The 15,473-nt window shown below is 35.9% G+C and overlaps 1 long non-coding RNA gene across 1 annotated transcript; it reads right to left on the reverse strand.

Moving 5' to 3' along the window:
• Positions 1-13,779: 13,779 nt before the first annotated feature.
• On the reverse strand, positions 13,780-14,422 carry LOC126605466 (uncharacterized). Its single transcript, XR_007616960.1, has 2 exons — positions 14,304-14,422; positions 13,780-14,102 (listed from the first exon to the last, which is right to left on the reverse strand). It is a non-coding gene; the product is annotated as an uncharacterized LOC126605466 (long non-coding RNA).
• Positions 14,423-15,473: the final 1,051 nt, after the last annotated feature.

Consider the following 15,473-nt stretch of genomic DNA (forward strand, 5'->3'; position numbering starts at 1 on the left):
ATATATATATATATATATATCAGAAAAAGCTAGGTAGTGCTAGGTAGTGCTATAAGGTAATAGAAGCGGTTCTGATTCAACAAACCTTTTCAAGCTACAAAAGGGTCTAATCCCTTTTCAAATCTCCTTTTTGCTGCTTTTTTCTTGTTCAGGTAAGACAGACAGAGAGAGAAGGCTAGCTGATATATCATATAGAAGGAGCAGAAGAGAGAGAGAGAGAGAGAGAGAGAGAGAGAGAGAGAGAGAGAGAGAGAGATGGTGTGGTGTGTCTTTAGTGTATGAGTTGCGTTTTGGTGGCATGTGAAGTTAGCCGGCCAGGGGATTGTTTGTATGTGGAAGTTGAGATTTTGTCATGGAATGAGGGGTGGGGATCGGAGGCAGTTACTTATCTTTTGGTTCAAGGTTCATCAGTTCTTTACTCATTGGTCACGGGCCACCATATATAATAAGATCATGTACGCATATCATGAACAAATCATTTTATCAGAGCAATTTTCTTTCTTCTTTTGTTACTATGAATTATTCCTTTCATGAGCAGTAGTGGCGTTTTGGCGCAATTGTTTTTGGTAAAAAAGTACGTTTCATTTTACCAAAAGTTCCGGGAAAGTATTATATTATTTATATATTTTGTGTTTTGGTACTTTAGGCTTTAGGAAAAGCAACTCTTTACAAGCGAAAAGTCAAGTATTTATTTTTTGGTACTCAAGCACGTGGAGAAAATAATTCAATTTAGATTATAATTTTTATCACAAATGGTCATAAAGTTGACCTTCAAGATGGTTCATGAAATTGAAAATTAATTAAAGTAGTTCCTAAAAATAAGTGTCGCAAATCAATATGGTTATTCTGTCATATTTTTGTTAAAAATTTTGTTAAGGGTTGATGTGGCACTTAAATGGGCCCCATAAATCTTTTTTTCTCACAAATAATCCTTGAAATTGACCTGCGACATCAAAATGGTCCCTGGAATTGACCCACGACATCAAAATGCTCCTTGAAATTGAAAATGATCAATGTAATCCCTCAAGTAAGTGTCTTAAATCAATGTAGTCATTCCGTTACAATTTTGTCAAAAATTCTGTTATGTGTTGATATAACACATAAATGGGTCATACAAGTTTTGTTAAATTTAAAAAATTACAAATAGGCTTAATAATTTAATAGTTAATAAAAAAGTTGTCAACCCAAAAACTCAGTCCTGCAATCACTTCCAATCCCATTCCACATTTCTCTATTTCCTTCGCTCTCTATTCTTAAAAAAAAAAAATCCCAATACACTCATCTTTACACACTTCGACACCTTTCACCGAATTGAACCTAGATCGATATCACTTTTTGTAACGGCTTGGCTGGTTGGCAATGACTTCTGGGACATCACTATTAACATTTAGGCGATCAACATCCTCACAACCTTAATGTTGGAGAGCTTGTTCAGCGCTTTCCTGGTGGTCTAGTGATGTAAAGAACGGCGAGGTCTGCCTTGAGATAATGAGGTTATAACCGAGGTGCGTCTATTTTTGGTTGAAAACTATTTTCACACCCCATCTTAGGCCTTGGTTAAGGCTTGTGCCTTTGAGAATTTATGAAATGGATCACTCTTCGGAATAGGCAATACTATAAGAAAAAAAAATCATTGTGCAAAAAGGTATTTAGACAACTTTTTTAATTAATTATTAAACTCACATCAGTACATAACAAAATTTTTACAGAATTGTGGTAAAAAGATCATATTGATTTGCGACACCTATTTTCAAGGGCTACATGTGGGTCAATTTCAAGGACTATTTGTGATAAAAACTCATAAATCTTGTGGGACCCATTTATATGCCTCATCAATACTTAACAGAATTTTTAACAAAATTATGACGGAATGACCACATTGATTTGCAACGCCTATTTGCAGTGACTATATTGATTGATTTTCAATTTCAGGGACCATTTTGACGATGTCGGTCAATTTCAGGGATCATTTGTGATAAACCTTAAAGGGCACAAAGTGGATGTTTGGTAAGTTTCAGAATATAACTTACGTTGTTGCCTGCACAGACGTTTTTGATCGATTTCTTTGATGGTGGATGACGGTAATATCATAATACCACTCCCATTTTATCTATTTGCACTCCTTCCCTTTATTTTTATGCTTTAGTAATGGAGCGCAGCCAAACAATAAATAGGCTCTCTCTTCTTCTTTTTTTTTTCTTTTTTTTTCCCTTCTTTTGTGTACTTCTTGGATACATCTTGATAGAGGTACAAAATGTTAGATCATGGAAATATAATTTTCGCTCTAAAAATCGCATCATATGTTAGAATATGAAGGAAAAACCACTTAATTTGTGCATGCATCACCTTGCTTTCATGTAAACTTCATTATAAAAAATGTTCGTATACAGTATATAAAGTGTTTCACATCATTAGATGATTAGTTAAATAATGGTTGTACAAGTCGGCAATACAGTCCGCAAGTTTGTTAGGTCATCTCCAACCGAGCCAATCAAATGGCTATAGGCCAAAATATAGCTCGTTTTGATACAAAACTCATCTCTAATGGAGGGCTAGGCCAAAAAAATTTGGGACCCGCTAGGCCAAAATATAGCCAAATGACCAGAGGGCCGGTCAAATATAGTCAGCCAGCTAGCCCTGAAAGTCGGGCCTAGCTGTGCTAGCTGACGTCATTTAGTTTTTTCTTTTTTTTTAAGACGAAATTTAAAAAAAAAATTTAATTCTAATTTTTGTCCTATAAATACCTAAGCTCTTTTTACACCATTTCTCACATCTTTTTCACCATTCCATACTATTTTACCTCATTTTAATCTCTAAGTTGTTAACATGTAAGTAAAATTAAAATATTTAGTAGGGAAATTTTATTTAAACTCATGTAGCCTCTTTTTACACCCAACTTACTCTTTGCATCCATTTGGTTTTTAACTAAACTATCAATATATCTTTAACCCCAAATTTACTACCTTAAATACCCTCACAAACCCAATTTAATATGTAAATTTATTTTTACACCCATTTGAAAAATTAAAAATTAAAAATCCAAAATCAAAGCATTTTATTTTCCTCAAGTCCAACAACTTAATTTTCTTCCCTTTCTCAATCTTGTTCATAAATATCTCTACCAACTTTATATATTTTTACGTGTTCATCTTTATCTGATTTCTCCCCTATTCTTATATTCATACCTGCAGAAATCACTTTTAGCTTATCATGCTTTGCCTAAGATGCCTTAGTTGATATTTCACCTTCTAATGTGCTAGAATATGAGCCACTTTTAGGGTTCTTTAGCCTGTTATGTCATGTTTGGATGTAACTTAATTGAAAGGAATAATTATTTGTCCTGACACGATTGATGCTCATATTTTTGTTGGCTTTGGTATGGTTGTTAGCATTCTTCACGTAAATGACTAATTTTTTGTTGTGTAAAAGTTAAATATTTTATGCTTTAAATGCATGTTCGTTGTGTTCACTAAGACTTTTCCTTCATCAGCTTTGGTATATGATTTCAAAGACCTTGGAGGAGGAAGCTGCTATTGGAAGTTTGCAAAATAAAATGGAATTGACAGTGTTACAATAAATCCAGGATTGGTAATTGATCCTCTCTCACAGCCAACTTTGAACACAAGCATAGAGCCTATTCTAAAACTCGTAAATGGAACTCTTGAGCAAGTATTTATAAAATTTCTTTACTCATTAATATATTACATGATTTTGTAAAGTAATCATTCCTACTAGAGAACCTATTTTGAGGACGGTGGATGATTGTTAAGTTTTAGACGGAGAGCCCAAAGCTCTTCGACCAAAACGAAGATGGGAAATCCAGACTACAAAGAGGTTACATATTTTTAACATCATCGTTGCAACAGTGAGCAGCAACTAGAGCACAATGGGTTGATCAATTTACAAAAAATCCATGAATCGAGCAGCAACTACGACACTTATATGGCGTGTCCATGCATCGTAGCAGACCAGGATTGATGAAAAAAATTGAAACCCAAATACTCATATTCTAAACTCTAAAAATTTGAAATCAAATGAACAAATAATTCATAAATCGAGTCATGGAGGATTCAAAAGTTCAAATCACCATCCATCAATAAAAAAACTTGTTTTTCTCTATAAGAGCTATTAAGTTTTAGCGGGAATAAATGTAGGATAAACACGGAGTGGTAGAGTTTAATTATAGTGTGAGGTTTATTGATAAATTTAAGTTTTATTATTAATTTTATTTTGTGCTTAATAGTAATTATGCAATAGGATAAAAAAAAGACAATTAACATTTAAAATTTAAGTTGGGTGTAAAAAGAGATTGCATGGGTTTAAATAAAAATTCCCTATTTAATAACATGAAACTTAAACAATATGAAACTCAAAACAACATTTAGTGACAAGTGGCTCTCAAAATATGTTCATAAACCATATTTTAATATGGTAGTTTAATTCAATTAATCGATAAAATTAAAGAACAAACTTAAAATAATAAATTATTGAGAGAGGCTAAAAATAGCCTCCTTCAGTTGGAAATTGTATATAGATATGGCATGACACTATTCATTAAAAAAATAATTTATTGCAAGGCTATAATCTGGACGGAGACTAAATGTAGCTTCCTCAGTTGGGGGTAGCCTTAGTTTTTGATTAGTGTTGTTAAGCTCTCTGTTATAAACAAAGTTGTATAATCATTATCATTCTTAGTTAATAAAAACTCATTTCTCTCTCTAAATTCTCTTTCTCTAATTCTTCATCTTTCTCACTAATCATCTTTATTTCTTTGTTTTCTCTTTAATTGTCAAATATTTCAACGCGGTTAATACATAGCAGTATGCGGCAAACAACAGATGTTATACTGAATATACGAAAATGGATTTCGAAAACATTTATGTTCCAAAGTAATAATATTGACATGTATATGACAATGGATCTAGCTAGTTGATTGATTGGTCATCTTTATTTTGGAGAGTGAGAAAAAGATCATATGAAAGAGGTCATTGTCGCCATTCCTTTGTCGCATCGATGCATGTAAAAGTTGGCTGCCATGACTCTCTTTCTGTCTCTCTCCGACGTTAAGAGAGTAAAAAAATAATGAACCTTACAGATGTAAAACTAGTAAACTATATGATTCTTTTGTCGATCCTCTAATGGATTTAATATTATATAATGATACGCATGATTATATTTATCCAATTTCAAACCGATCCAGTATATACAACCAAAACTGTTAGGTCATGAAGAAAATATCGAAAGATATATGGTCTTATTTGACAAGTATTATCTTTGGTCTTATTAGACGAGTAATCCAAATACGTAGTACAGCAAAGTTTGAGTTTCTAGGTAGGTGAAACGATCTAGCTAACGGGTACATATACAGGCTTTATTAGACAACGAATTTAATTTGTAGAGTCTTTTATACACCACACTACTTGTCTCAAGACGTAGAAGAAATCATTTCTCCTCATCAAATTCATGCATACCTACATATAATTGTGATTAGTGTGTAAAAAATAGACTCTTAAGTGTGACTGGTACTTCAATTTTTTCTAGTATTTAATAAAGAACATGAGCTTCGAACTTGAAAAAACTTTGCCAATATTGAGAAAGAGAAAAACGATTAAACTAAGAGCTAGTTAGTAAATTGGAAAATAGTTGAATTTAAGATAATACTCGAGTACATCTAAACTTGCCCAACACAAACCAATAATATTTCAATCCTAAATATATATACCGTAAATTGCAAGTGTACACTATACGATTGGGTTGAGTTGTGCTAATAGCCAAACTTTTTTTTTTAGTCATGTGCTCACTAATTATAATAAATCAATGTGTCATTTGTCACAACACAAATTAAGACTGAGTTGATTAAGGCCATGCATGAAAGAAGCATAAGCTTTCCACCCGTCATTTATCACTACTTGTGTCACCTTCCATGGTCATCTTCCCCATCTTATAGAATATAGATTAAGGAATTCTCTAATATTCTTATTCTTAATCAGACTCTGCTTTTTATACGAGTGATTCCATTTTCGTCAGCCATATACTCTGTCCCGCTCGATGCTCTCTGGGGAATACACTATATACATATATACTTTTCAACATTCTCCATCCTCTCTCTCTCTCTCTCTCTCTCTCTCTCTCTCTCTCTCTCTCTCTCTCTCTCAATATTGCAATATTTTTCAATTTGCACAAACTGACTGGTGGGATCTTATCCAGCAGGACCAGTTATGGATACTCACTGGAAACTTGAAAGTAAAATATCATGCATGTGAAGGGTTTAGGGTCCAGCGTCCATCATGTATCATATACCTGGCCTTGTGTTGCCTGCAATATGCACACGTGATTCACAATTCTCTTTTGTTTCCTTCTAACCCTAGCCCCCACCTTAAATAGACTACTCAATCTTTACAACCACAAAGAAATCACTCACAGGCTCACAGCTAGGTCGAAATGCACACCACGTAATTTATCTATTCTCTTTTTCTCTTTTCACCTTTCTATATATTCATCCATTTTGAGATTTTATGTTCTATTTTTTATTGGTAACAATAAAAAAAAAAACCTTACAACGGATCAATTGGTTCACTTCTTCATCGAGTAAAAACCTATGTACACCATTACTTCCTTATCGAGTACAAAACTTAATACAAGTAAGTGTAGTCTATTAAAGAAATGGATACAATGCAATATCCTTAACAATCTATCTTACAATCAATTATTAGTGTGTCAATATGTTTTTGTACTTTGCATATATAATTCCTATATCATCATGCACATTAACAGACACTTATTTAATAATCTAATCATCAACAATCACATTATTTGATTTGCACAATTTGATTTAAAAATATAGTCTCTCTAGCATTACTCTTCATTTTATAAGGCTTGTGCATCATAAAATTGGTTGTAATTCGTTACCAAATCAAGCTCTCAAAAAGGGTTTTTCATGTTTTCTTCCCAGCCATGGTGTTTATGCCGCCAAACTTGAAACTCTTGCATTGTTCAAAAGAAAAAGATTTGAGGAATCTAATTAGACAAAAAGTGACCCACCTTTTCTCTTTATCTCTTCTTCCCAAATGCATGCACTTAAATATTTTAGTTTATAATTTCCAAGCTTTGAGAATGGCATGCATATAAAGGAGAGAGATGAGAAGAATCCAAGGGAAGCATATAAGGAGAATGATGTAAGTTAAGGAAGTGAAATTTAATACTTGGGTGTTTGGAGTTTTGAGGAGGATTCCTTAATTTGAGAAACAAGAACTGGACGACATATTGGCCAAAGAAAATATACATGAAGCTTTTTTTTCTTTTTTTTTTTTTTTTGGAATTTCTCGTTACGGAATTCTCTGGCACCTGTGCTCTCTTTGATTTTTCTTTTATACGATAACACAAAAAACAAAGGTGTAAGCATGAAACTAGGAATGTAACCATGTGCTTGAGATACCCAAATTAAGTAGGACATTAGTTTATAAGCACACTATCTGAGGATTATACAAGTTTAACGTAGGAACTTGCCCAAAAACATAGCAAAGCCAAAGGTATAAAGACTCTTCGAATGTTGAGCTACGGAAACAGAACAGGCATCTATTACCCCTTTAAGCAAATTATAGACCTGAGTTTTGGCATCCTCCTCTGGGTTGGATGGATTTAAAATGCCAAGTAGGCAAGCATATGAATTACATGCAAGCATCTAAAGGGCTTTAGGAATAGTAACTAATTGGTATTTGATGTTCAGGCATTTTGTACATGATATAAGGTTATAAACTAAGGGATTATTAGAGAATTTGGCATTTCTTCCCCTTAAATACGGGTTTTGTATGGTCACTCCACTTACACGGTGTCAAGATTCTTTTTCTTTTTTTTTTTTTTTTTTTTTTAAGGGAACAAGTGGTAGTAAGTCACAGTTATCCACCAATTTCCGGCCCGGAGAGGCTATGGACCCTGCTCGTGGCCACAATCAAGTAGACTCACCAGCTCGGATAATCGAACTCGAAACCTCCCATATTTTTTTGTTTATTGAGAAGCCACAGTCTGTGCCCTTACCATTAGGCCACTTGTGGATGTGTCAAGATTCACCCTTTGCACATTTTCGTTACAGAGCTTTGGCAATTAATAGTTTTGTTTTAGTACATCGATATTTTTACACTAAGAGGAGGGAAAGTTCGGCAAAGTCACACAATGGGTAGCCTAATTTGGTATCGAATTCGGCATCCACGAGATTCGAACCTAAAACCTCTCACTTCCAGATGAAGAAGAATATCACCAGACCATAGTACTAAGTGACACTTTGACAATTAATAGTTTGACAAAATAACTGTTACGTACACCTCGTCACTATGTAACATTAGTACACAATGCTTCCGAGTGCTTAGACTCGCTTTCCAATTTAAAGTTAGTGCTAGATTATTCAAGTAGAAAACAAAGACGTATACTTATTATATGTTGTACTTTACACATTTTATTAAAATGCAATCAAGGAATAACAGAATGTTCATCAATATTAAGATAATGATCTTCAAGTGATAGACGAAGAAAGCTTAGGGGCGAATCAAGTAAGGGAACACATATATTTGATTGAGGACAATGATGTTAGAGATCACTTAACCCTAGAATTATGGCTTTATTGTGTCTAGAGTCATTAGTCTTAGAAATTTATTATAGTCTGTAATAGGGTTTGTCAGATAGATTAATATATAGGTAATTTTTATTTTACTACTCTCAAGTTTTACAAAAATTAATCACACTTTACTACATATAGTTTTTTTTGTCTCACTTTTACACTTAAATTATGATTTTTCAGACATTTAATACTTCGTTAACTGATGGTGTGGCATGCTTTGGCTCCAAAATTAGGCCACGTGTCCTTTTTTTTTTATTGAAATTCTGACGTGGCTAAACAATATTATTAGAAAACGCCATGTGTCCTATTTTTTTTTTAGTGCATTTTTGCTCACCACCATTTAGTGTGGTGTATGCTCACCTCCCATTAGATGAGTTTGAATTTCGTGATTTGTGCCTATCTACTACACGAATCTCGAAATTCAAACTCATCTAACGGTGATAAATAGGGTGGTGAGCATACACCACACTAAATGGTGGTGAGCAAAAATACTCCCATTTTTTTTATTGAAATTCTGACGTGGCTAAACAATATTATTAGAAAACGCAATAAAATTATTCAAAACCACACACTGATTTTGCCCCACCCCCCCCCCCCCCCGGCGATCAGCCACCCACGGTCGTCCCTCTCTCATCGACCGCGTCGGTGTTGCCCCTAATTCTGACTTCTATTCTGGTCTTCTCCCCAACTTCTTTCTCTTTTTCTTTCTCATCCTCCTCCTCTTCAACGGTGAAGTCAATTTGGAAGCCCCGACAACGGAATCAGAGTTCAAAGATTAAGATTTGAAATGTAGTTTCTGAGTGGGCTGCTGCCGTACTAGTCACGCGGAGTATGAGAAAGAGAGAGAGACTGACATGAGCTTGACATTAACAACCATTCCACGGATCAAATCAACCAAACCCTAGACAACATGCATATCTATGGTAACTGTAGTATTGCAATAAACCTAGAACATTTATAACTAAAGCATTCTTTCTAACTTGCACTAGAAGACATCGTGCAACAACGATAAGTTTGTCTTTTCTTCTCTTGTACTCACAGGAAGATTTTCCAAGCTTTCGAAATGGATAACCATGCTTCCCTATTAATGATAATTCCTCTATTCCCGTGGACGTAACCCAACTTAGGGTGAACCACCTACATCTATGTTTGCTTCCCTATCCTTCTTTCTTTACATATTATTCTCACTAGGTGACCGGAGCAACCTTGTGAAGGTCACAAACTTGACACTTTTGTTCCAAGTCTCACTGGTTTTATGCATCAACATTTGGCGCTGTTTGTGGGAATCGACATTGATTCCTACTTTAACTAGCTTCATCAAGTTGGTTTCCATCTTTCGTACGCTCTCATTCGACCAAGTATCCCTCACAAACATGGGGAGCAAAGGAAGCCATAACACGCAAAAGGACGCCCCTCTCTTGCTTAGCCAAAAGCTGCTCTTCAAGCTAAAGTCAAAAAGCTAGAAGCTCATAACAACAAAATAGCAATCAGAAATGAAATCTTCCAAGAGCAGTATGAGAAACTCTCTGAGATGCTCCACAAGGCTAAATAGACTCAGTCTTATGAGCTCATCGCTACTATAGTCGTGGATCACCATATGGGTACCCACCAAGATATTGATCAACACGAGACTTCTCTAACCAAGTTGTTTTAAACCAAAACAAGATAAGTGGAGAAAGACACATTCTTGCATAAGGAACGGTAGGATCAAGAGCTGTTTACCGCGACTGTCGGGACTTCTTGAGGTAGCGTCGAGAAAAATCCATCCACATAGGCTCAAAGATCAATGACCCAAGGGTCATCGAAGGACGATGTCCTTTACTAAGACTCAGGCCAATTACCAACCCAAGAAAAGAACGACATGCCTTAGAGACAAGAAGGTGTAGGAGACTCGAGGGACTTTCAACAAGCACATCCCAACAGCTAAAACGTTGAAACCAAGGAAATGCCACATGTCCTTGACCTAGCTTCTCTACTTTCAAGAAATGATGGAAACTTACGAAATAGGGTTCTAATGGTGTCTGACTCCACTCAAGACCCCATTATCATACAGCTCCTCAAGGAAGTTAACAAGCTAAAGGCCATGTTAGGTTGAGATACCTGGCTGGAATCAACCAAGGCCTAATCCTCTGACAATGATGACCCTTCTATAAGGAAAAACGAAACAGAAGCTTGGCTTACAATTGTATACTGATAGGAGCATATTTATGCGACTTAATTGGCTTGTTCTTGTGTGTTTACGTTGTGTTTCTTTAGTTATTTTAGTGTTTAAAGCCATTTTCATTTGTTTGTAGGTCTTAATAACAACCTTGGCAAGAAAAGTGCATTTTGGTGCATGTTGGATCAATATTGGGCTCAAATGGATTGCATGCATGAGGATGGACATTTTGGGCATATGTGTGTGCAAGTGTGTGTGTGTAATTGCAAGGATAAACAATGACAACTCATACACATGCAAAGAAGCCCACATGCAAAGTGAAAGACTCTAAGTACAAAGTATGCAAGAAGATACATTTTGGAGGCCTTTGGAGCATGTTTCGGGCTTGGAATGGATAGCAAATGCATGGGCCAAAGTGGATGGATGAATTTGAGAACTAAAGAGGCCAAGAATGTGAAGAATTAGTGTCCAAAAGATAAAGAATTCAGCCCAAAAATGTCACTCCAAGTTGCACACTCCTTGCCATGCAAAACACATAGAATTCCCTTTGGATTCCCATGCCATGCTTGATCACTCTTGTCCCCTACATAATTTCTGATTTCATGCTTTAATTCATTTAATTATTTCACTCAATTGCTTGATACCTCTTGTTCCCTTCACCCATTAGATTTTAGACAATCTTTACATCCATTACATGCACCAATTGATGCTCCATCATTCACATTTGGAATCCAATGGCATGTGTCACACATGTTGTTGCACCTTTGACCCATTTGTTGACACATTTCACCTCCCTTTCCATCTCTATGCAATGTACACAATCATTCATGCTCCCTAGCTGCAACACCACTCCATTTTACCCTTCACACTTTGCATCATCACTTCATTTTCACCCTTGGACCATTGCACACCACACACACCAACTTGCCATGCATTTCATCCCTAGCCTAACCTGATTTTCTAAGGTTTTTGGGGCCTATAAATACATGTTTACACCCCTTGGCCAAAGGACAATCCCCCATATTCATCATTTTATCACAGAAATTCGTCCATACACACCCTAGGAAGCAAAACACCCCAAAAACACCATTCTAGTGCCTATAGAAAACATAACAGCCACTCCACCTTCTTCCACCCTCTTTGCCTAGTTCTCCACCACCTTCCAACCATCAAACACTCTTCCACACTCACCCTAAACCCCTCCATATCATTCCCCATCCATTCTACACCATAAATCCACCCAAAAATCTGTCCACAAGCTTCATGCCGCAACAAGGAGGAAGGGAGATCCATTGATGCACTTGCTTTCCAAGTTGGAGCATTTTAGATGTTTTCTTTCCTTTGATTTTAATGTCTAATTTTATGTATCTTTGTATTGCAAGAATGAGGAACTAAACCCCCTTAGTTGGGGTGTGATTCGAAACCATGTACATGCTTGCAATATGATTTGATTACATTCAGTTGTTATTTCATAAGTTGCGGATTCAATTCGTTCATCTACTTGATTGATAACTTATTTGTGTATGTTGATTGAGAGTGCACGCTTAGTTTTCATGCATGAATATGATGCTAGATTATGAGGGAGTTTCACCTAATAGTTACAATCTTATAATCACAAGTAGTGAAGGTCGCTTGAAAACGATCGCGTTGAATGAATTCTTGGCACTAGTTTCATGCTCATCATAGTAACGAATGCCTCGTCAACACTTATAGTTCTCATTGTGCTTCATGATTCTTGATTGTATCTTTATTGTGCTCATCACGTAAGGAACCTTTGAGGAATGCTTTGAATTGTTGTATGCGCTTTTCCATCCAATTCATTAACTTAAGGAGAACTTGAAGGTTAATTTAAGCGTATCTAATTAACTTGGGGTGTTGAGTTTCATAATTTATTGAAAGAACAACTGAAAATCATTTTGTTTGCAAGTGTGTCATGTGTGGAGAAGAACCTCCTAACTAGCCTTTTATCCATCCTTTTCATCCAAAAACGTTTTACAATCTGTTTTGTTTTAAAGTTTCTGTTTTGTTTTCAATTTTCGTCCAAAACAAATCCCCCTTTATTTTGAAGTCTTAGATAGTTAGAAAGTGTTTTGATTTGTGTTTCTAAGTGTTTTGATTCAAGTTTTCATCCAACTTCGTCCAAGTTCTTGTTAGGTTCTCAAAACTGCCCAGAAAGTGGTTTTTAGGCAGTTTTGAGTCATTAGGTTGCTGTTTTGAGTTTTATGTTTGTTTAAGTATTTTAAAGTATAGTTTTGCATTCTTTGAGTCTAGTTTAGTGTTTTAAATTTTGTTTTTATGTTTTTAAGTCAGTTTTCAAGTGTTTAGCAATCCCTCCTAATCCCCGGCCTAGAACGATCCCTACTTACATACTTTACTACATTTGATAAAAAGAGGGTTTAAATTTGTGTGCTTATATATTTCACATCATATACTTGGAGGGAAGACCCAATTGAGCATATCCACCTCTTTGAATCTACCATGGTGTATCGAAGACATAGTTAGGATGAACGATGTCTCATTTGTCCCTCCACTCTCTAGTGGAGCTCTCGGTTGGTATTATCGTCTTCAACCTGTTACAGTGGATTCCTTTGCTGAGTTAAAGAGACTCTTCATGGCTCAACACATCTTTCAAGTTGATCGCTTACATTTGCTGATGATTTATATACCATTCGTTAGAAGTCAGACGAGGCATTGCATGAATATGTCGGTCACTTCAGCCACAAGTATTCTCATTGCACTGAGGCAGATGACAAAATAGCACTCAGGGCATTCATGGTAAGCATGCATGAATGCTTATTTAAGTACACGATCAATGCTAGCACTTAGAAGAATTACTTTGCTGTGACGACTCAAGCTTATAATCATGCATTTACAGAGGTAAAGATATGCCAAGGGTTAATCCCAATCAATAAGTGGGGAACCGAAGGCAAGTTTTATAAAGTGACGACTCCGCATATATACCTGCTTCGTCATCTGGAATTAGAATTCATAACAAATATGAGCAAATACGTTGGTTAATCACATTTCATTAATAAAAAATTTAGGTAACATCCAGTACATACACCAAGTGTGTATCCCAAAAGCTAACATAAACATCCCAACACCTCTAGACATATTGAGATGCTAACAAGATTCTAAAGCATTGAGTTGGTAACAAAATAGGTATACCATGTGCATGTTTGAAACCAACAACAAAATACATAATATAAGTCATCAGCCATATCATGTTCTTTAGTTCAACACAAGTATGATTGTCAATTGAAAGATCACTATCAGTACCTCAGGTGCTTCTTGAATACTTTCTTCTCTAACTCCATCCTTCATTTTCTTCATCTTCTCCTTACATAATAAAAGAGAAGAAAATTAACATTGGTGTATGTTTGTCTAGACAATAGCAGGTGCATTGAGAATTTGAATAACATCAACAAAAACAAGAAAACAAGAATTGAAGAAATAGTTACAGTAAGAACAAAACATAATAGACGAGCCTATCTAAATTACATAATGAATTATAAAGTACTTTAATTTCTTTACCTTGTGAGCCTTCCTTGCATGTTGGATGAAATGGTTTTGCCCCTCCCTTGTGGTAATATTTTTGTTCTTACGATTATATGAATTTTACTTGAAAACATCCTACATTAAAATGTCATTAGATTACTGTAGACATCGAAATTTCGTAAATAAATGTTGACCGATAAATCAAAGTGTCAACGCTCATGTATTACATAAATTTTACACGTAGCGTGTGACTCGACGAAAATTGAAATGAGCTGGAAAAGTCATCAAATAGGGCACGTGTCAACACCTGGCAGAAACGACTTATTTCATCTGGGATATTATATTCAAAATTAGGCTTTGGAAAATTCTATAAATACAAGCATATTTCATTCATTTAAAAGGAAAAAATCATTAGGCAAAACTCTTGAAGCTCTGAAGCTCTGAAACTCCGAAGCTCTCAAGCATCCAGGTTCCCGAAGAATCAAGAAACTGTTCTTCGTTCTTCGTTCATCGTTCTTCCAAGATCAAGCCTCGACGGCCCTTGGATCAACAATCATCCACCAATTCAAGATCAAGCCCCGACGGCCCTTGGATCAACCATCCACCAATTCAAGATCAAGCCCCGACGGCCCTTGAAGAAAGCACCATCGTTCATCATCCGTTCATCCAAGATCAAGCCCCAACGGCCCTTTGGATCAACAACGTCGACAAATCCACGCATCCAACCGTTCTTCAAGATCAAGCCCAAAAGCCCTTGAAGATCCGTTCATCACTGTTCTTCAAGATCAAGCCCAAAAGCCCTTGGAGATCCGTTCATCACTGTTCTTCAAAGATCAAGCCCAAAAGCCCCTTTGAAGATCCACTCAAATCCACCTTCAAGATCAAGTCCACGGCCCTTGAAGAACGTTCATCCTTAGATCAAGCCCAACGGCCCTTTGGATCAATCGCACATCCACAAATACACACCTTACGGAGATCGAATCAGAGGATCAAAATAGAGAGAGATTGTAACCCAAAATCATCAAATACAAATATTTGTTTGTGCACGTTGTTTCTTGTCTCTTTCGTTTCAGGAATTTTCCGTGTTCACAAATTGGCACGCCCAGTGGGACAATCTCTGCCTCTCATCTCTTTCTCCGTTCAAGAAATTAGAGCACACTTCCAAAATTAATGGCATCAAGGAAGGCTCAAACTGTTCCAGCAACT

The sequence above is a fragment of the Malus sylvestris genome, chromosome 15, assembly GCF_916048215.2.
Source record: "Malus sylvestris chromosome 15, drMalSylv7.2, whole genome shotgun sequence".
In the NCBI taxonomy this organism is placed as follows: domain Eukaryota; kingdom Viridiplantae; phylum Streptophyta; class Magnoliopsida; order Rosales; family Rosaceae; genus Malus; species Malus sylvestris.